This window comes from Lissotriton helveticus, chromosome 12 (genome assembly GCF_964261635.1).
Source record: "Lissotriton helveticus chromosome 12, aLisHel1.1, whole genome shotgun sequence".
NCBI classification, from domain to species: Eukaryota; Metazoa; Chordata; class Amphibia; order Caudata; family Salamandridae; genus Lissotriton; species Lissotriton helveticus.
Window position 1 is genome coordinate 49,039,269 of NC_136073.1, and position 20,950 is coordinate 49,060,218.

The 20,950-nt window shown below is 45.1% G+C and overlaps 1 protein-coding gene across 1 annotated transcript in view; it reads left to right on the top strand.

The window, feature by feature from the left end:
- Positions 1-4,048: 4,048 nt before the first annotated feature.
- Positions 4,049-20,950, top strand: part of LOC144799745 (monocarboxylate transporter 13-like) — a 241,066-nt gene continuing 224,164 nt past the window's right edge. Inside the window, exon 1 of the mRNA XM_078671272.1 lies at positions 4,049-4,127. The gene's annotated coding sequence lies outside the window, so the exon portion shown is untranslated. The remainder of the gene's footprint in view (positions 4,128-20,950) is intronic.

Genomic DNA, 20,950 nt, shown 5'->3' on the forward strand with positions numbered 1-20,950 from the left:
TTGGATAGTGTAGGGGTAAAAATTACTATTCCCACTCCAGAGAGTGCAACAGTAGGGAAAGCGTTGGATAGCGTAGGGGTAAATTTTACTATTCCCACTCTAGTGGAAATAAATTAATATAATTCACATACTTAGCAATTAATCAATTAATACAAATTAATTATCAATTAAGAATTAATTAATTATCAATCAATTCAAAATTAATTAACAATTTATTCAAAATAAATACCAATAAATTAATTAACATATTTAATTAATTATAAATAAATTACTTCCCACCCTATTCCCCTATAAACCCACAACCCGCTACAGAAAATAAATTAATTTAATTCACATAATTATCAATTAATCAATTAATAAAAATTACTTATCAATTAATAATTAATTAATTACCATTTAAAATTAATTAACAATTTATTCTAAATAAATACCAATTAATTAATTAACATATTTAATTAATTATAATTAAATTACTTCCCACCCTCTTCCCCTATAAACCCACAACCCGCTACAGAATTAAATTACGCAAAAAATAAATAACATAAAATGAATTACTTAAAATAAATTACAAAAATATATACTCTTTTCACACATATACTAACATACAAAACACTTTAAAAAATTCAATATTATTAAAAATTCGATATTTTTAATAAACTATATTATGTACTTCGATATTTTAACTGTCTATATTTTTTAAATCGATATTACATTACTTACCTTCAAAACGATATTTTTGATGTCTATATTCTGTCTATTCGATATTTTGTCCATTCTATATTTTGGAGTCGAAATTTAGGTTAGTCTATATTTTGGAATCGATATTTTGACCATTTACCATTAAAACATAACCTCTCACCTACAGAGGCTCAAAAGATGGCAACAGATTAGAATATGGAGTTGCTCAAGCATAGGCCCCTACTCCTGCAAAGAGCCAAAATTAGTGTGCAAGAAGGCATAAGATTATGCCAAAGCCAATAGGCAAGCCCTGCCATTAAGCACGATGAAGTCAGAAACAGAAAGAGACATAAAAACATAATCAAACCCTTCTTTGTGGCTTCAGGTCTACACATCACTATGTCTATGTGATGATATGAATTGCAAAGCAAGATAACATGAAAGCATGTCAAAGGCAATATTCAGCACTGCCACAAAACAAGGTAAAGTCAGAAACAGGCCTAAATATCACTATATTAGGCTAAAATATGCTGAGATGGTAGTGGGCAACGGTCATAACCGACCCAATCATGGAAAATACCTTGGTCACTACAGCCTCTCAGTTGCCTGACGAAGCGCACCAGGATCCATCCATTAGGGACCTTTTTTCCAGTGCTAAAGATGTCGACCAGGTTTCACATTCACAAACATACACAGGTACTGAGAGCAGCAGAGTAATACCTCGATCTCTACCATATTTGCTAATAGAGGTGCCTCATCTCCGCTGGATAATTCTTTTACATTTACCTCTAGGACCCACAAATAAAAATTGGCTTCACGGTACCGGTGGGGTAATTTTAATACACTTGCCACATTCCCTTTTAGGCCCACACACCCACATGAACAACTGCGGCATCTCCTAAAAGATCTCCAACAAAGAGCCCTCTCGTGGGGCCCGTGGAGGACAGAAGCGCAACCCCCTCGAGGAGCAATGCCGGATGAGGAAGAATGACACTCGCAAGAGTGTGTGAGGACACTAATTTCTAAAGGAGAAATTCCCCCATCTTCATCAGAATGGAAGCACATATAGAGACCATTTTCTAACTTCTTTTCTATGTAACCAAGTAGGTTACAGCCTTCTCTCTAGGAACAGTTACCAACCAGTGAGTACATACTAGTTCTTGGGAGCACTGTTACTGGACCTACCATTTTCTTTAACGTTCCCTGTCCCCCCCTCTCTCAGTGTTTTGTGAGGGAAACATCAGACACAAGAACACAGGTGCTGTGTCCAAGAACACCATAGGCACTGTGCGGACGGTCCAGTCCGCTCCCAAACAGGCGCCTGGGTACAAGAGCCAAGGGTGGCATGTGTGCACCAGAACAGCACACATGGGACGAGGAACAGAAGATGCACAGAACCCCGCACTGGAAAGACTCAGACAGCCAACCCCACAAGACCCCCTGCCCCTAGGTGACAACTCTTCCCTAGCTGATGCAGGCTGAGAATACAGCCTCATCACCTGCACCCCACTGCAAACAGGCCTGCAGGACCTGCCTACCAGACCCTCAGCAGCACCCCACCCCCACGGAGCACCGCCGTATTCACTTGGCTTGCCCAGGCCAAACTTAAATGTAACGAGGGAAAGTCGGAAACCATTCTCTATGGGCAATTTCACAGTTTACAGAAGAATTGTGGCCCTCTGATTTTCCCCGTCCTCCTTCCGATGGTGGCCTAGCCAAGAATCTAGGCATTTGGTTTGGAGAAGATCTGAGGTTTACAGAGCACATAAAAAGACTCTTGGGCGTCTGCTTTGGGACCCTTAAGTCCTTAGGCCGATTCTTTCCCCTGCTTCCCCAACAGGCTAAGGAGATGGTTGCCCGAGCACTCATCTTGTCTCGCCTGGACTATGCCAACGCACTTTATCTCGGCATACCAGCATTCTTGGTCAATAAGCTACAACTTATCCAGAATGCTGCGGCGAGACTCCTCTTGGGCATCTCTAAACGAACTAGCATAAGATCGCAAATGTCCTAACTACACTGGCTGCCAGTGGCACAGAGGGTACAATTTAAGGCCCTTGTCTTAATACACAGAGCCTTACATGACTCAGGCCCCTCTTACTTTAGGAAGAGAATGGCCTTCTACATCCCCCGACGATCTTTTTCGTTTGATGGTAATTCCTTACTTCCGTCGAGCTAGGTTGGGCAGTCAATCTTTTTCTGTGAAAGCAGCCATTCTTTGGAATGCCCTACCTATAGTCCTACGTCACACTCAGGATTTAAGATGTTTTAAAAAACTTCTCAAAACTCACCTTTTCAGCCAGGCCTACTAATTCATTTTCTCTCGCCATAGGTGTATTATTGCTTCGCGCCAGGATGCTCATGAGTAGTTGTGCGCGCTATAAATACCAATATAACATAACATAACATAACGGAGCACCTCTGCGAGGACATACCACGCATCCCACACCACCCACCCAACACCCAGTGAATGGACTCAATCACAACCACAGACCGGTGTCTGCGCAAAGCACAAGCAGGCCAGGCAACTGGTGAATGCTGCGCTGTGCAAACACCCAACAGGTAGGCTCTGCCTTCACCTCAGTAGTCGGTAACCTTTCATTTTACCCTTGTGCTTGTATCTGGGGTTCCCACGTGAGCTCTTCATATTATATTATGCTATATTATATTATATTATGTTATATTTTATTATATTATACTATATTATGTTACATTACATTATATTATGTTATATTATGTTATGGTATATTATATTATGTTATGTTGTCTTGTATTATATTATATTGTGTTATGTTATGATATATTATGTTATGTTCTATTATCTTGTCCTATATTATATTATATTGTGGTATGTTTTATTATATTGTCTTATATTACATTATATTATGCTATGCAATGTTATATTATATTATATTATATTATATTATATTATAATATATTATATTATATTATATTATATTATATTATATTTCCTGCCTGAATTGCTGTTGTTTCTCTGGGGATAGAGTAGTGTTGGCAACCTGCGTGTAGATCCTCAGTGGCCAGGGAAATATGTGTGTCTTGTTTTTCTTGGTGTACAGTTCCAGGAAGTGGGACGCTGTGCTACATGTAAAGAGTGTACAGATTGTTGTGGCTTGTTTCTCTGCATTTCATGGTAAAGGGTGTGGCTCAAGCGCTGCCCGGACAGCATTGCCTCAGAGTGCCGGTGGGTGTGTTTATAGAACAGACGGTGAGTGTGTGTTTCTGCAGCTCTATAGGTATCTACTTGGAGTAATCCTAGCTGTCGCCTGGCGTCTGGCTTCCAGCTGAACAAGAGCACCCTTCAACAGCATAGGGCCAGATGAACTGCAGCCGGGGTTGGTGTTGGCACATTGATTGGCGCGTAGCCCAACCTTCATTTCACGCTATGATGAATTCACTGCCCATCACAGCACAAAAAGGCTATTCGGGTAAGTTTCTCCGAATCATGCCCTAAATAAATGATGCAGGATCCTTTTTGTGAAACCTACTGGTAGGGTGCGAAGCAAGGATGGAGGCTTGCGAGAGACAGCGGACATGATGATCCAGACATTCACATGTAGAATGTCACCTATTTTACTGCTCCCCGTCTCTTTACACCCCAAGCTCTGCATTCATGAAATAAAATAGGGGTTCTATGAATGGCATGGACGAGAGCATGCAGTGGTCCTCCCAATGTAAAGATTCTGCCTCCATAATGTGGAAGATGTCCTGATGCAATGCTAAATTTGAGCCAGTGGTTTCTGGTGCTCCGCACCAGCACTTAATTGTCAACACTGGCACTTATGACAATCTGCCACATGGTGGCACTGTCTGTCTTATTTAGAAATGAACAATACAACAGTTGTTTATTAATTCAATATCCATTAAAATGGACTAATACCTTCTACCTAAGCCATCTATATAGTGTTGGGCATCTCGAATAGTGTGAATTGTCACACTTTTAGGAGTGTGATGTTTAGTAATTGTCTTCGTTCTGTACTTGGCAACACCGGCAGGGCAATGGGTGGTGCAAGCTGCAATGGCCTCCTGCTGAGGGCCTTGGCATTTAATGTTTCACAAATTAAGCACTGTCCTTATGAGACAGCTTCCAGTTTGCAAATGGATGCCACCTGCTTCCGGGTGTCAGTATTCAATCAATGGTTTGTGACCATTTGTGAAACACTGATACATGTAATTGTGATTCGGAAGGAGGAGGGGGATACAGCTTTCTGACCTCCCACCTTCTGAATCCCACAGTGACACAAAGTGCAGCGTTCAAATTGTAAAGACTTTTCTGACTCATAATGCACCTTTAGTAGATTGTGTCATTCCTGTTTGCAGTTTCCAAGCCTCTAATTTTGCAAATTGCAGGTTTTGCAACCACAACAAGCTTTGTACATGAGGCCCATCATTGGACAACTGAACTCATAGCTGTACAGGGGGGTTCTGAATTGAAGCCTTGTCTTTGTGGCATAAAACACCTGCATGATCTCTTCTGGAGGCATTTTGTGGCTTCAATTAGGTTTTCTGAGGCAATGAATAATATTCCAGGGCGGTTATAGGACAGTTCCCAACCTTGGTGGGCAATGCAACTTTCTGTTACTTGCCAGGCGTCCCTGTGTTCTAGTGCAGCTGTGCTTCCCTAGAAATGCAGATAAACACAATCTACTGGCTGAAGGAGTCAGTATTTCCAAGGAGGGAAAGCCAGGGCCAAATAACAATGTGCAGTGTCAAAATTCCAACCTCTTGCTAACTAGTAGCAGGCACATCTTCACAGATGTTCTCCAAAAGCCATATATTTACATTTATATGTTTATATTTTTTTCATGGAAAAAACACAGTTAACAACTTAGTTATGTTTCTGGCTCAAACATGCAAAACAATGAAATTTCACGATTTATAGCTACCATCTTGCACAACACATGCCATAACTCACACTGCATGCCACTGTCTGCTCTTGATAGCTCTTTTCTGTGTTTCTGTACCATTAGCAATTTGGTAGGTTCAGCACAGGAGTTAAGATATGTGTTGTGTGCCCTGGTAACAATAACTGGCGAATTTCACCAGTTTTGAGCGTTTGATCCACAACCATAAACCAGCTTTTAGCTGCGTTTTTTTCAGTGAGTTTCATTTTTTTAAGTCGAGCCTGTGCAGCGTGCATGCGCTGTCTGGAAGACCTGCTGTAATCACTATACGGAGCGTAATCCCACATTTGCTTGCCATTGGTTCACTCCTGCGTCGCTCTTCTTTGCTGGATCCTTATTGGTTGGCACTCCCCATACATCACTTCAGTTTTTTGCTCAGGAGCACTGGCCAACTAGAGTTTCCTTATGCTGTAGGTGTTTATGTGTTCCTTTGTGGACTACTTGTTAATATATCCAATGATGGTCAGAACCTGTGCCTAACCAGATGTGGGCAGCCAAGCTCCACCGTGCACTCCTTTCAGCAGTAGGCAGCAGGGGATTGGCCTGCGCTAGGCCCTGCATGCAACCCACCGTGTGCAGGCAACACCCACTTCGCAGAAGGATTCGCCCAGAGAGCTTTTGGAGGGTTGCACTTCTGTGTCCACGTCTATGACTCTACATTAGGCAATGCATGAGTCGCAGAAACCTGCCCTGGATTCGCGGGACCTTTCCTGGAATCTGTGGATCCCAGACACATAAAAAGGAAGCCAGGGAGCATGGTACCTGTCTCGCTTACTGACAACCCGTGCTACAAGAGCGAACAAAATGGTGGTAGACTTTTAATGTTCATGGTTTGAAATTTGGAAACAAACTCCCCACGGAACTGTGAAAAACACCAAATTTAATTTGGTTGCATAAGAGCTCAAAACCTGGCTCTTCTCTTAACACTTTGAGGTCAGTCTTTCTGTTTCCTATCTTCCTTCCTTTTCTTATGACGTATACCTGCGCTTCAGTTGTATATATATATATATATATATATATATATATATATATATATATATATATATATATATATGTCATCCAAATGCCCAAAAGCTTTGCAGGACGCACTCAGCAGCCAGCCTTCCTTTCGGCGTACCTGTGACAACTGGTCCCACACCCGGATTGTTTTTTGTATGCCTTACGCGTTTCGAGACTTCGTGTCTCTCATCAGAGGCAGCTTCCACAATTGAGTTTATAAAATGTTCCTTTTAATTGTTCACATTCATGCGTCACAAAAAATGTCCACGCCCACTCAGGGTGCGTATATCATGAATTTTGCATGCTGGTAATTGTAGTCCAGAGGAACACTTTGTTATTTTGCCTTTAGTAGGTTCTTGCTCACATTGTGCAGATAAAAGCTAGTATTTCCTTAGTAGGATTCGGAGTGTTTTGGCCAGTAGATTTATGTCAGACTCGCTGCGCTGATCAGGTTTGAACAGGGTTTCAACCGCAGCCTCTTAAGGTCTCAAGATGGTGCGTCTTGCCACGACGAGGGCCGCCGTGTAATTTTATGTCATCCAAATGCCCAAAAGCTTTGCAGGACGCACTCAGCAGCCAGCCTTCCTTTCGGCGTACCTGTGACAACTGGTCCCACACCCGGATTGTTTTTTGTATGCCTTACGCGTTTCGAGACTTCGTGTCTCTCATCAGAGGCAGCTTCCACAATTGAGTTTATAAAATGTTCCTTTTAATTGTTCACATTCATGCGTCACAAAAAATGTCCACGCCCACTCAGGGTGCGTATATCATGAATTTTGCATGCTGGTAATTGTAGTCCAGAGGAACACTTTGTTATTTTGCCTTTAGTAGGTTCTTGCTCACATTGTGCAGATAAAAGCTAGTATTTCCTTAGTAGGATTCGGAGTGTTTTGGCCAGTAGATTTATGTCAGACTCGCTGCGCTGATCAGGTTTGAACAGGGTTTCAACCGCAGCCTCTTAAGGTCTCAAGATGGTGCGTCTTGCCACGACGAGGGCCGCCGTGTAATTTTATGTCATCCAAATGCCCAAAAGCTTTGCAGGACGCACTCAGCAGCCAGCCTTCCTTTCGGCGTACCTGTGACAACTGGTCCCACACCCGGATTGTTTTTTGTATGCCTTACGCGTTTCGAGACTTCGTGTCTCTCATCAGAGGCAGCTTCCACAATTGAGTTTATAAAATGTTCCTTTTAATTGTTCACATTCATGCGTCACAAAAAATGTCCACGCCCACTCAGGGTGCGTATATCATGAATTTTGCATGCTGGTAATTGTAGTCCAGAGGAACACTTTGTTATTTTGCCTTTAGTAGGTTCTTGCTCACATTGTGCAGATAAAAGCTAGTATTTCCTTAGTAGGATTCGGAGTGTTTTGGCCAGTAGATTTATGTCAGACTCGCTGCGCTGATCAGGTTTGAACAGGGTTTCAACCGCAGCCTCTTAAGGTCTCAAGATGGTGCGTCTTGCCACGACGAGGGCCGCCGTGTAATTTTATGTCATCCAAATGCCCAAAAGCTTTGCAGGACGCACTCAGCAGCCAGCCTTCCTTTCGGCGTACCTGTGACAACTGGTCCCACACCCGGATTGTTTTTTGTATGCCTTACGCGTTTCGAGACTTCGTGTCTCTCATCAGAGGCAGCTTCCACAATTGAGTTTATAAAATGTTCCTTTTAATTGTTCACATTCATGCGTCACAAAAAATGTCCACGCCCACTCAGGGTGCGTATATCATGAATTTTGCATGCTGGTAATTGTAGTCCAGAGGAACACTTTGTTATTTTGCCTTTAGTAGGTTCTTGCTCACATTGTGCAGATAAAAGCTAGTATTTCCTTAGTAGGATTCGGAGTGTTTTGGCCAGTAGATTTATGTCAGACTCGCTGCTTCATGATATACGCACCCTGAGTGGGCGTGGACATTTTTTGTGACGCATGAATGTGAACAATTAAAAGGAACATTTTATAAACTCAATTGTGGAAGCTGCCTCTGATGAGAGACACGAAGTCTCGAAACGCGTAAGGCATACAAAAAACAATCCGGGTGTGGGACCAGTTGTCACAGGTACGCCGAAAGGAAGGCTGGCTGCTGAGTGCGTCCTGCAAAGCTTTTGGGCATTTGGATGACATAAAATTACACGGCGGCCCTCGTCGTGGCAAGACGCACCATCTTGAGACCTTAAGAGGCTGCGGTTGAAACCCTGTTCAAACCTGATCAGCGCAGCGAGTCTGACATAAATCTACTGGCCAAAACACTCCGAATCCTACTAAGGAAATACTAGCTTTTATCTGCACAATGTGAGCAAGAACCTACTAAAGGCAAAATAACAAAGTGTTCCTCTGGACTACAATTACCAGCATGCAAAATTCATGATATACGCACCCTGAGTGGGCGTGGACATTTTTTGTGACGCATGAATGTGAACAATTAAAAGGAACATTTTATAAACTCAATTGTGGAAGCTGCCTCTGATGAGAGACACGAAGTCTCGAAACGCGTAAGGCATACAAAAAACAATCCGGGTGTGGGACCAGTTGTCACAGGTACGCCGAAAGGAAGGCTGGCTGCTGAGTGCGTCCTGCAAAGCTTTTGGGCATTTGGATGACATATATATATATATATATATATATATATATATATATATATATATATATATATATATATATATATATATATATAAAACACACAACCCCTGCTCACAAAGGGAAAGAGCACACACACGAAGATAGCAGGAATACGGCTTCTTTATTTATTTATTTTTTTATTATTTTTTTTATTTTTCAATTTCAGTAAACAAGTTCAATAAACAATTACAATCTCAATGTAGTGGCATAATAGTTTCGCATTGACTGTATACAGTACATTAGGCGTCTATAAGGCACGTGCGAATCAAACTGAAGGATATACATACATCTGTGTATTTGTCGCCTCCATCAAGTGAGGGGGCCCTCAACAAATAATACAAATAACTCACAAAGTAAAAGAGAAAGAAACGAAAAAATAAGAAAAGACAAAACAATCGATCACACCATAGCCAATGTGCTAGTCCTGGTCATATGCATACACTGCAGTTGTCGAGCAGTCTGTGTGGATCGGTGTGAGCACCCTTCCACGTGGTTCACTGTGCATTGTCAGATTCCACCCGACTAAGCAGATACACTCTCAGTGGTTCCTATATGTCCCTGGGTCTCGATAGCTCAGGTAACTCCTCGGCATACGTCGTCAAGTTATCTCTACAGTAAACTAGATCTGTGAGCCATGTCTCGAACTTAGGCCTATGTGTACCCCCCCATGTAAGGGCGACCCGGTGAGCTGCCATTAGCAGAGCCAGTCTCACAAACGTTCCAGTCACTCCTCGAAGGTGTGGCACACAGCACAAGAGACAAGGGAGCGGTTCACATCGCAGCTCCACAGTCACCATTTCTTTCAGGCATCCTACAATCGCTTCCCAGAATTCCCAAACTTTCTGACGTCCCCAGGCCAAATGCATGAAGTCCGCGTCGGCACTTCCACAACGCTTGCAGTCTGCTGTCTCACGTAACCCATATTTGTGTAGCCGCAATGGGGTATAGTACACCTGGTGTAAATATTTGAAATGAATAATCCTCAGATTCCCATTCATGCTGAGTGTCCCAGTCAAACCACACACATACGTCCAATCCGCCTCCGAAACTGGTTCAGGCAGACAAGCAGACCAGCGCTCCCAACTCCGATCCAACGTCCCCACGCTTTCATTCTTTATCAACTTGTAGAATACGGCTTCTTTATTGTGATGGGCCTCCCACGACCCAGCTACCAGGAGAGACTCGTTTTGGCTGTAACGACAGCCTTTGTCAATCTGGTAAGCACCATTTTTTTCTCTCTATCTATAGTTGCATTTTCATAGATACTGTAGACATACTGCATGCTATCACAACATTATAAACAGTGCCTAGTGCATCAATGTATTTTGTAATGTGTAAGATGCTACAACAAATCATGTGGAAACATAGTATGGCTATATGAATAAAGTCAAATAACTACCCTATTAGTTAAATTGATTAGCCAATACCAGTAACATTCCATTTAAATATTATCACACATTACACTTAAACGCAAGCATGTTGCAAATAATAAAATCATTTCTATTGTCATATTTAAAAACAGGATTAGAGCAAACCACCTCTCAGGCTCAGAAACGATACATCAAAGTCCTACTTGTTTTCTCCGCGACAAAACCAAAACCGCCCACACCAACATTATCGTTGCTGAATGTCTTCTCACTTTCTCATTTTAGCTGACAATGGTGCACATGCATCAAAGGTTTTGGCGATCGCAAATGGTGCGATTCGCAATAATCGGCCGTTTGCAATCGCAAATTGGCCTTTGGAGAGGCATGAAAGTGTTTCCTATGCACAATATAAGAATTCACAATTATTTGCAAATTCTTAAATTGCGATTGCATTTAAGGAATCACAATTTGTGATTTCTTAAATGCAATGCTAGAAGCACTTTCAAATAGCGATTTCACTATTTGGGACCACAAAAAACAGACAAATCAAACTTGTCTGTAATTTGCAAAAACTGTTTTAAAATGCATTTTTAAAAGTTTTAGGTCACCCACACATACGTGCCCTTGGGGCTTGTCTGTGCGCAACATGGGTGCACATCACAATTCCAGGGGTGCAACAGGGTGTCCTTTTGACACCCTTGAAATTGCATGAGCAATTTGTGAGTACCAACTGGTACTCGCAAATTGCGCATGCAATCTCCAATTAATTCCTATGGACCTGTAGGCCCATAGGAATTAATGGGAAGGCATTCCTTAATTGCGACAAGCAATTTGCGAGTCGCAATTATGGAATGTTTAGGAATCGCTATTTTTATAGCGATTCCTTAATTGCAATTCTTTAATAATCGCAATTAAGGAATCGCAAATGCCTACCTTGATGCATGTGCCAGAATGTCACAGAGGCCTACTAGTTCCATAATTAATTAATAAAGCAGCTCGGAGCGCCAAGTAGTGTGGAAAATTAGTACGGTTTGGTAAACATTATCTGCGCCATCTTGCCTTTTCCCCTGATGCCACACTTTTTGTCGTACGCACCCACCATTTTAGGTGCCTCGATCAGAACCACCCTCTGCACGCCGCTGGCCCCCAACACAGCCCTTCGCCCTCACAACCCCCCCCCCCCGCTCTCGCATGCCTTGGGTCATAAACCCCTCTTCAGCGCAGCTCTGCCTCAGAACCCCATCCTGTTCCCAGCGCGACACCTCCTTTCATTCCTTTCATGGTCCCAGGCCCTTTGATACAAACCCCCTTTCCTGTGTGCCCGTTTGTCTTCCTCGTTCCCAGGCCGCCACCTAGCTCTGCGGATACTGTTTATTGCCCCCCCCCGTACAGTAGGAAGCTTCCCTCAATTAAAGGACCCTCGAATTGATCAAAGCCCCCACCCTATGATATCCGATCAACCCCACACATTCCGTGAATCGGCGGAATGTCCAGCTGCGCGATAATCATCACCTATTGTGACCGGGGTGGGGACTTCAACTGTAAATGTGTGTGGGAACGGGCCTGAAGGGGAGATTCCGAGGATGTCCTTTCATACTTCAAAGCATTACAAGAGTGTGTTACCTGCAATAAAATTCATAAACTGTGCATAAGAGGCCAGGCCTCAGAGATGCGGTTAGAGCACCTCGTGACGATACTGGCTGTCTGAACTGATGTGTTCTCCTCCGGAGAGAATAAACCTTGTTTCCTGCCTTCCAGTCTCCAGCGCCTGCCTCTTCATTAATTAATATTTTGTGGGTTAAGGAGGCGATACCGCCGGGCAAATATTGATTGTCCCTGACCGTAGTTTTTACAATTGGCGTCCCAAGCGTGGGGCCCATCAGCGACACGTAGATCCAGTGGGAGAGGTCCTGACGACAGAGTGAACGACTGCAACGATCGGGAGAGCTCTTGCCCAATAGACCCTCGTCTGGCAGCCGATCATCCAAACTTCACTGGTTCCGAACAGACCTCTCTCGAGTGATCTACGGTCCTGACTGGGAACCATCAGGAGTGCCGCGAGGAATACGAGGAAAAGAGGACGATCGGGCGCTGGATTCGGAAGATAAGAAACTGTCCATACGGTCCGGGTAAGGTCGTGCAAACACGACGAATTGCGAAATGATTGTTTAATGGTTCGGAAAATACTAGTATTACTCTTTGTTGACTTATTTGGAGATTCACTGTCTGCAAACGGAGAAACAACAGGCTCTTTCTCTTTGCAAACAGTGAAGGATAGGTAACGCAGCCAGCGTGTCTATCTTTCTCCCCCACTGATTGGTTATTTGTTCACGGATTATTTTCGGGAGATTTCCCTCTCCCACACTGATTAATTGTTTTTTTCCCCGAACTACTGTTCGCGGATTGTTTTCTGGAGATTCTCTGTCTACAAACAGGAAAGAACAGGTTCCTCTTTGCAGATAGTGAAAGGGTAGAGGACGCAGACCTTTTGCGGGCCTACTTATTCTCCCCACTGGTTGTTTATTGACTATTTGATATTGGTTCATGAGGTATTCACTGCCTGCAAACAACGTAGAATAGAAATATTCTGTCTAGTCTTTGCACGCAGTGATAAGATAGGCAGTGCTGACTTTTTGTCCTCGTTGTGAGCTGTCATGTCTGTCTTCTCCCCACTGATTGGTAGTTGGTTCAACCCGGACCGTTTATTAGAGGTGGACCATCTAGCTCCGCTGGAAGGCACCCCTAATAAAGACATGTTCACAAAATATGGATTAGTTACCATAGCCTATAGTAAGCTGTGGCACAAGTGTACCAAAGAAAATCAAGAGAAACAGTGGCCACTGATAGGATCCTTCGATCTTGATAAAATAGAAACGTTAGAAATAGCCCTTTGTAGTAATAAGACAACGCCTATTATGCTCGACAGTCTCGGTATGTGGCGCAAAGAATCAACGCAACGAAAGAAAAGAGACGAAGTCAGAGTAGGGAAAGGAATATATCGACAGGACAACCCCAAGACACAACGACCCGAAAGTAATCCCCCGACACTACGCACAGGACGACCAGACTTAGGGCATAACCAATGTGCTTTTTGTAAATGTTCCGGGCACTGGAAAGCCCAATGCCCGACTCTACTGAACGAGGGTAGGAGCAGAGGGCCGACAGAAATAACAGACCGGCAGAAAGGGAAAAGGCGCGAGACAAAGATAAACCAGACTGACATGGACAGGCCAGATAGAACCACCACGTTTGATTATGCCCGATGGCACAGATTTCGCCAGACCGATTTCCGCGACATGTTCGAGTCCTCATAGATCGAACAACGCTAAGACGAGAAACCCAGTCTAGCTCTAAGTTACCCGGTGACGAACCCCGTACTACCGCTACTGTTCCCTAACACAAAAAGCCACCCTTTTCGGATAACCTACAGAAACAATACACAGAGTAGTCTCGGACAGATTAGTATACATTCCATTAATGAGCTCAAACTTCGAGTGCAATGGGACTGATTACTCTCTGCTGCCCCCCCCACTCTGTAAAAAAAAGGGAGCAATTACAGGCCAGCATAGACAACCCCCCATTACCCAGACATGCCTGTCCAAACAAAATACCTACCCCCACTCCGGAAGTTCCCGAAATGCCGCAGGTCACCGGTCACGCCCATCCGGAAGATGAAACACACAGCACGTGTGGGGCGGGGCCTGCTGACAACCATCGATCGAATCGCCAGTGGGATGTCCAGGAGGCACCACGGGCCCGGCATGAAATGGCTGTCCCATCCTCTTCTTCGTGGGGTGGGCTGGGAGGGAGAGGCGACGCGAACGAGCCTCTCCCACCTCCTCGGATAGGAGGTTTCCCAGCCCCCGGCCCGGCACCGAAATCCTCCAGCCGGGCGGTGCCCATACTTGCGCAGCACCGAACATACAACAGCGGTGCCCATACTTGCGCAGCACCGAACATGCAGCGGTGCCCATACTTGCGCAGCACCGAACATACAACAGCGGCGCCCATACTTGCGCAGCACCGAACATGCAACGGCGGCCATACTTGCGCAGCACAAGACGTACGATGGCCCTCAAGAGTACTTGTGGAGCACGGGATGTGGAGTGGCCATCATGTATGCCGTGAGAAGGGGCGGCGTGGGGTGCACTGGGAGAGGGAGACGGCGCGAACGAGTCTCCCTCGCCCCCCCCAGGTGGGGGCACCTTAGCTGCACCCTAGCCGAAGGTCCTGCTCCTACGGCACGGTGTTCCATTTCTTTCACCCCAAAGGACCTCTTCCACTCTTGCAGACTCGACGAAGGGCGGCTGCTGCAGGGCCTCAAAATGGCGTCTGGGCCCCCTGGAAGGTGGGTCTAGGCCACTAAAGTAACTCTGACCAGCAGTGTAACCCGGACGCTTGCCCACCGGGGCACGAGCCCCCACCTCCGACAGCATCCCCACAGCCTTGAAAATTCTACAAAGGTCCCAGGAGCCCTCGGCCCCTGCCGGCTTCCGGTGAGGAACAACTGCCTTGGTCGCTAACGAAATAACCACGACATAGCCGTCCCTTCTGTTAGCATGAATTTTTGAACTGCCGAAAAGGACTCTGGTCCAACCGCCGGTTGCAGGAAACATTTTTCCCTGATGCTACTTCCGGACTAACCCGGCCCTGCCCAAAATGGCGCCGGTATCAATGAGAACTTACGAACACCTCGTGGTGTTTTTAGCTAAAAAGACTCGATGTTCTGAGATATATATATATATATGATCCTTTGTACACTTGACGAAAACGAGGGAGGGTTCACTCGACGAACACGTAAAAGGACCCCGTGAAAAACGTTGTTTTCAATGTACGATTTATTATGATATTATTGTAGCCGATACATAATCTCGCTTGTGACACACGCCCACGGTATGCATATAGGAATTTTTGATTACAACTAGCCTGACTGTGCTTCCAATTATGGAATGAATGCTCCTTGATCCCTCACCTATTGATAGACCTTTTTAGTTTCCTGCAAATGACTAAATAAACCCTTTTGAATGTTTTTAATGCTGCAAAATACCCCCCTTACTGTACGTGCTTCAGCCGTCGCCATGTCCGGCCAAATACGATTACACTCTCATATCTACATGCTGAACGATTGTGCAAATAAAGGTTTTCCAAACTATGAACAGGTATTGCATGCTTTTTAAAAAAAAAAAAAAAAAATGGGATCAGCGGGAGAGTTTTTCTGTGCACCCTGCTTTGTTCTCTTTTTAAGGTTATTAGAAGATGGTTGCTCAGCCCCAGATGGAGGATCGAATCTAAGACACGATACTCTGCCTCCAAGTATGCGACTGGCTCAGGAACTAACGCATGGAGAAGGACCTCGACTTCTGAGGACGGGTAAAGTGAAGCGGTGTAAATGATAGAATGTTATAAAGGTACAGCACTCAAGGGTACTAGGGAACAAAGTTGGCCGAAGAACTGATATGCCTTAGAACATCACAGCGTTGAAAGAGATTTAAGGACCCCGATAGCTAGATACACCTACCAACTAGATACCTCACACTAAGTGCTTCTGATTTTTAACGTTTTCCTACACACGGCCTATAAAGACACACTGCCCCCCCCCGGCTTCAGAAACCAAGACCCCAGGGATTCTACCCCGAGGAGATAAGACGAGTATGAGGTAAGTAAAGGACTTTCGTGCCCTTGCGTTTGATATGCTCGAATGTTGTCCCCCTCCCTTCCCCTCTTTTCCTCCCTCTACAGGTTACATTGGAATCACGACTGAGGTAGGGTGAAGATCTGAAGCCTCGCCATGTCTGATACATGAAGCGGACTAACGCTGCAAGGTGGCACCTAAGCACACCCACAAACTGCTCTTGTAACGAAAAAGCCAATAAGTTGTATGATATGATGAAACACGATCACCCCTAATCCGTGTTGCGTGAATGGGCACGTGTCACGTATGTCTGAAACTATGAGAAAATGTTTTTGTGCGATTGAAGCGCTGACTTAACTAGTCAAAGGACCGAGAGTGCAAGAAGTGCGACACAATGGTGTCTTTTACTCAATGCATGTCCCCTGTACCCGGCCTAATGCTCGTCCGTCCCAAACTGCATGCTTTCGAAATTCTAACACAGACCCGTAATGTCTCATGTTGTGTAATGCGCTGAATAGCCTATCTTAATACACGGCCACTCCCCATGTCGCACGTGTACTATTTAGCCTATTGTTGCACATCTCTCTCTCTCTCTCTCTCTCTCTCTGACTCTCTCTCTCTCTCTCTCTCTCTCTCTCTCTCTCTCTCTCTCCTCCACACTCTCACTCTTCCGAACGACCAGCACCTAATTGGCAAACCGCCACCCCTGGTGCACCACCCAATTGGCTCCAATACCGCAAGTATTTGAACAAAACTTGTCTTATATAAAATCACCCTAATGCCGCGTCACTACCTCTCCTTTCTGCTGAAAATTGATGAAACCTAGAATTGGCCAAAAGGGAAAGGACAGGTAAGACGACTGAGGTTCCCTAATCTGACCCGTAATAAGGGAACTACATGTCAGTGGCTTCTATGATAAACAAAAATGCCTCAGATAACGCGACCTTCCCCGTCCCGAATTGTCTCAATACCCAAACAGTAAAAATGACCGAAAACATCCCCATCTTCCCAGAATGCCCTCGGTTTTGTATCGGCTGCCCCGGACGAGAGTTTTTAAAATGTCCCTCACCCCCGGTTGTAAGAGATGGGTCGACTTACGACTAACACAGGCCAACCGTTGTTCCTAGAAATGATTTGTTGATGAGCAAGCTACAGAGTTTAGAATTCGAGAAATGTCACTGAACGCTTACCAACTGAACTGTGGCCTTCTGCTAGATAACGTCCTCATGACACAAAGCAAGACGATAGTCCCTCACCACAGTTTGCTATGTTCCTAGTTGTTTTCCATAGGACCTCGGGTTTTTTTAATGAAGTAGTCAGGTTGTAAGAGACCATGTAGGAATTAGAATGATGTTTGCAAAGTTAAGATTAGACCAAAATGAAGAAATTGTTGCAACAAACCCTGTTAGAAGTAAAATGTTTAGCTGAGAGGTAGGATGCATTGATCGAATGGAAAATTGTTTAGCCTATGTTCGTTCCCCATTACGATACCTATCAGACCATGGTGATAGCACGTTGCACTTGTCGTAAAATATAAAGCCCTGGAGAACGGTATAGCTTCGTAAGGCTCGTACTAGGAAAGTGGGTCTCTGCCAGAAGAACTGATGTGACTGTAATAAACAAAATGCAATGAATAGGTACCAGATCTCGTACCACGACAATGAGTGTAACACCAACAAACACCACAGAAATAGTTACGAAAGAAAGTTATAGGAAATCCAGCAAGCCCATCATCAATTATTTATATGTTGGTTGTGAACCCCAATATAACGGATGTTTCTCATTTGCTTGGAGCTGGGAGAGAAATAGACTTGTGTGATTACCTTCCTCTGCCAATTCTCTAAAGACTGTCTTTTCAAACTCATTTAAGGGTACCACTGTCGGTGGAGAGAGAGACCGGATGTGGGAGCACGCGGCCTGACTACAGATCGTGGAACATCTGCGACATTGGCCAAGGCGAGACCGCGACAGTAAGGATTTGCAGGACGAGGCACTGTTTCCGACAAAATGAGAGGAAAGGGCTGACTTGATGCCCCTGCTCGACGATCAACATGTGCCGAAAAGTCCCTGCTCTCTGAACTCGGTCATGGGCCCGCCTACCAAAATTTTCCGTCCCCCTGGTCTGTTCCCGATCTGGCCCTGCTCCATCCCTTTTTCTCCGACCTACCCTAAGGACTACTCACACACACACACTTCTTCCACCTGAACTTTTTGACAATCGACTCAAAAGGACACAGGGCGAAAAGGACCTTTTAGACCAGGAAAGCGAGGAAAAGGTCATGCCCTGCAACGCGGGACCTAGAATAGAGCTGGACACATAGCTCCACCGCGGGTGCTCCACCGTGCCAACAGAAGACGACAAAGAATGCTGAGAACTCACTAATAATGGTCCATGACAATAGGACCTCCCCTTCGAACAATGACACCCCTGATTATTGTTTTTTCCTACGTCTCATTTCTCTCCCAGCCACCATTGTATTGATTATGCTCCAACCAAATATGAACAGAACTTACATATGTAATAACCTATCAGTTCACATTCCGAATGACTATAAGCATCTATGAAATGTACTCAATGCCCTCACTACAGAATCGTTTTTGTCCGATATTGCATTACTATGACTTTCCTGCAAACGAGTTTATCGATAGACCCGCCTCCTAAGACGAAAGATTTTAAAAGTAATGTTTATAGCTCCTCCACCTAGGTTCCCACTTCTTTACTTATGACCGCCACGGTAGACATGGATAGGAAATAGGCCAGCAAGATGTCTTGGATATGTTAAAGGGAGGACTGTGGAAAATTAGTACGGTTTGGTAAACATTATCTGCGCCATCTTGCCTTTTCCCCTGATGCCACACTTTTTGTCGTACGCACCCACCATTTTAGGTGCCTCGATCAGAACCACCCTCTGCACGCCGCTGGCCCCCAACACAGCCCTTCGCCCCCCCCCTCTCTCTCGCATGCCTTGGGTCATAAACCCCTCTTCAGCGCAGCTCTGCCTCAGAACCCCATCCTGTTCCCAGCGCGACACCTCCTTTCATTCCTTTCATGGTCCCAGGCCCTTTGATACAAACCCCCTTTCCTGTGTGCCCGTTTGTCTTCCTCGTTCCCAGGCCGCCACCTAGCTCTGCGGATACTGTTTATTGCCCCCCCCCCCGTACAGTAGGAAGCTTCCCTCAATTAAAGGACCCTCGAATTGATCAAAGCCCCCACCCTATGATATCCGATCAACCCCACACATTCCGTGAATCGGCGGAATGTCCAGCTGCGCGATAATCATCACCTATTGTGACCGGGGTGGGGACTTCAACTGTAAATGTGTGTGGGAACGGGCCTGAAGGGGAGATTCCGAGGATGTCCTTTCATACTTCAAAGCATTACAAGAATGTGTTACCTGCAATAAAATTCATAAACTGTGTATAAGAGGCCAGGCCTCAGAGATGCGGTTAGAGCACCTTGTGACGATACTGGCTGTCTGAACTGATGTGTTCTCCTCCGGAGAGAATAAACCTTGTTTCCTGCCTTCCAGTCTCCAGCGCCTGCCTCTTCATTAATTAATATTTTGTGGGTTAAAGAGGCGATACCGCCGGGCAAATATTGATTGTCCCTGACTGTAGTTTTTACAGTAGTCCTGGGGTTCTTCAGTCTTTGGAGCCATGCTGACCGTGAGGGCAACGGTCTTAGCTCAACCTGACAGCACCGTGAGGGAAACAGCAGAACCAGGGAGCCACAACCACATGCCGTAGTTCAGGCGAACTACGTCCCCCAGAAGCCCCGGGGGCCGCGCACCACCGTGACACCACCACCGCGCCTGGAGGCGCTTAACAGCTAGGAACGCCTCCCGCATCACGGGACGCGCGCGGGTGCGCCCGGGAGAAGCCCGGGACAAGGGCGGGCCGTCTGTGGCCGTCAGAGGCTGAAGGAGGCTGGGCTGGGCCACGGACCCTGGTTGTTACGTCCCCCATTTCCACGAACCTGTAAGACTATTTTGCTTCTCAATGTGTGTCATTCAGTGAGGCTTTATTGACATTGTGACTTATAACTGTGTCTGAGTAAGCAATAGTGGTTGGTTATGTTCTAGATTGCATTGTATCTCATTTGTAAGATTCCTATAATGTCCAAACTTAGGTCGGTAAAGACCTCTCAGATGAAGAGCACTATGGACAACTACTTGGTAAAAGTAGTAAATAAAATTAACAAAGAAAGGCGCCTGTCACTAAACCGGTTAAGTCCTCCAGCTTCACCTACAAGACAGGGCGCCCCCCCCTCGCTAGAACGCAGTCGCATAGAAGACTCGCAAACATTTATTGATCATGACTCACCTGTACTTATAGAACAGACTCAGGTGGAGGTGGATAATCCTTTGGATACTTTAATACAATCCTCCCCGATACGTACGCCGGCTCCATCACCGGTTCGGAGAGTAGTCAGAGCCTGCAGGAAGCCAGCTGCTAAGCGGGGGAATAGGAAATCTAAAAAAAATGGGTCTACACCCACTAGCACGGGGGGTATTTGATACTTCAACCCAGGCCGAGTCGCTTAATCTGAACTCGGATCAAATTGATTTGCTGGCTAGCATTATTGAATCCAAATTAGAAAATATGATTAAACCACTAGTGGCAAAACAAGATGAGGTAACAAAGGAAGTAACTAGACTGGGTGGCCTTTTGAATTCCCATCTTACCCAGATCAAAGTAAATCAGAATGTAAAGGCCGGCGAAAATATAAACAA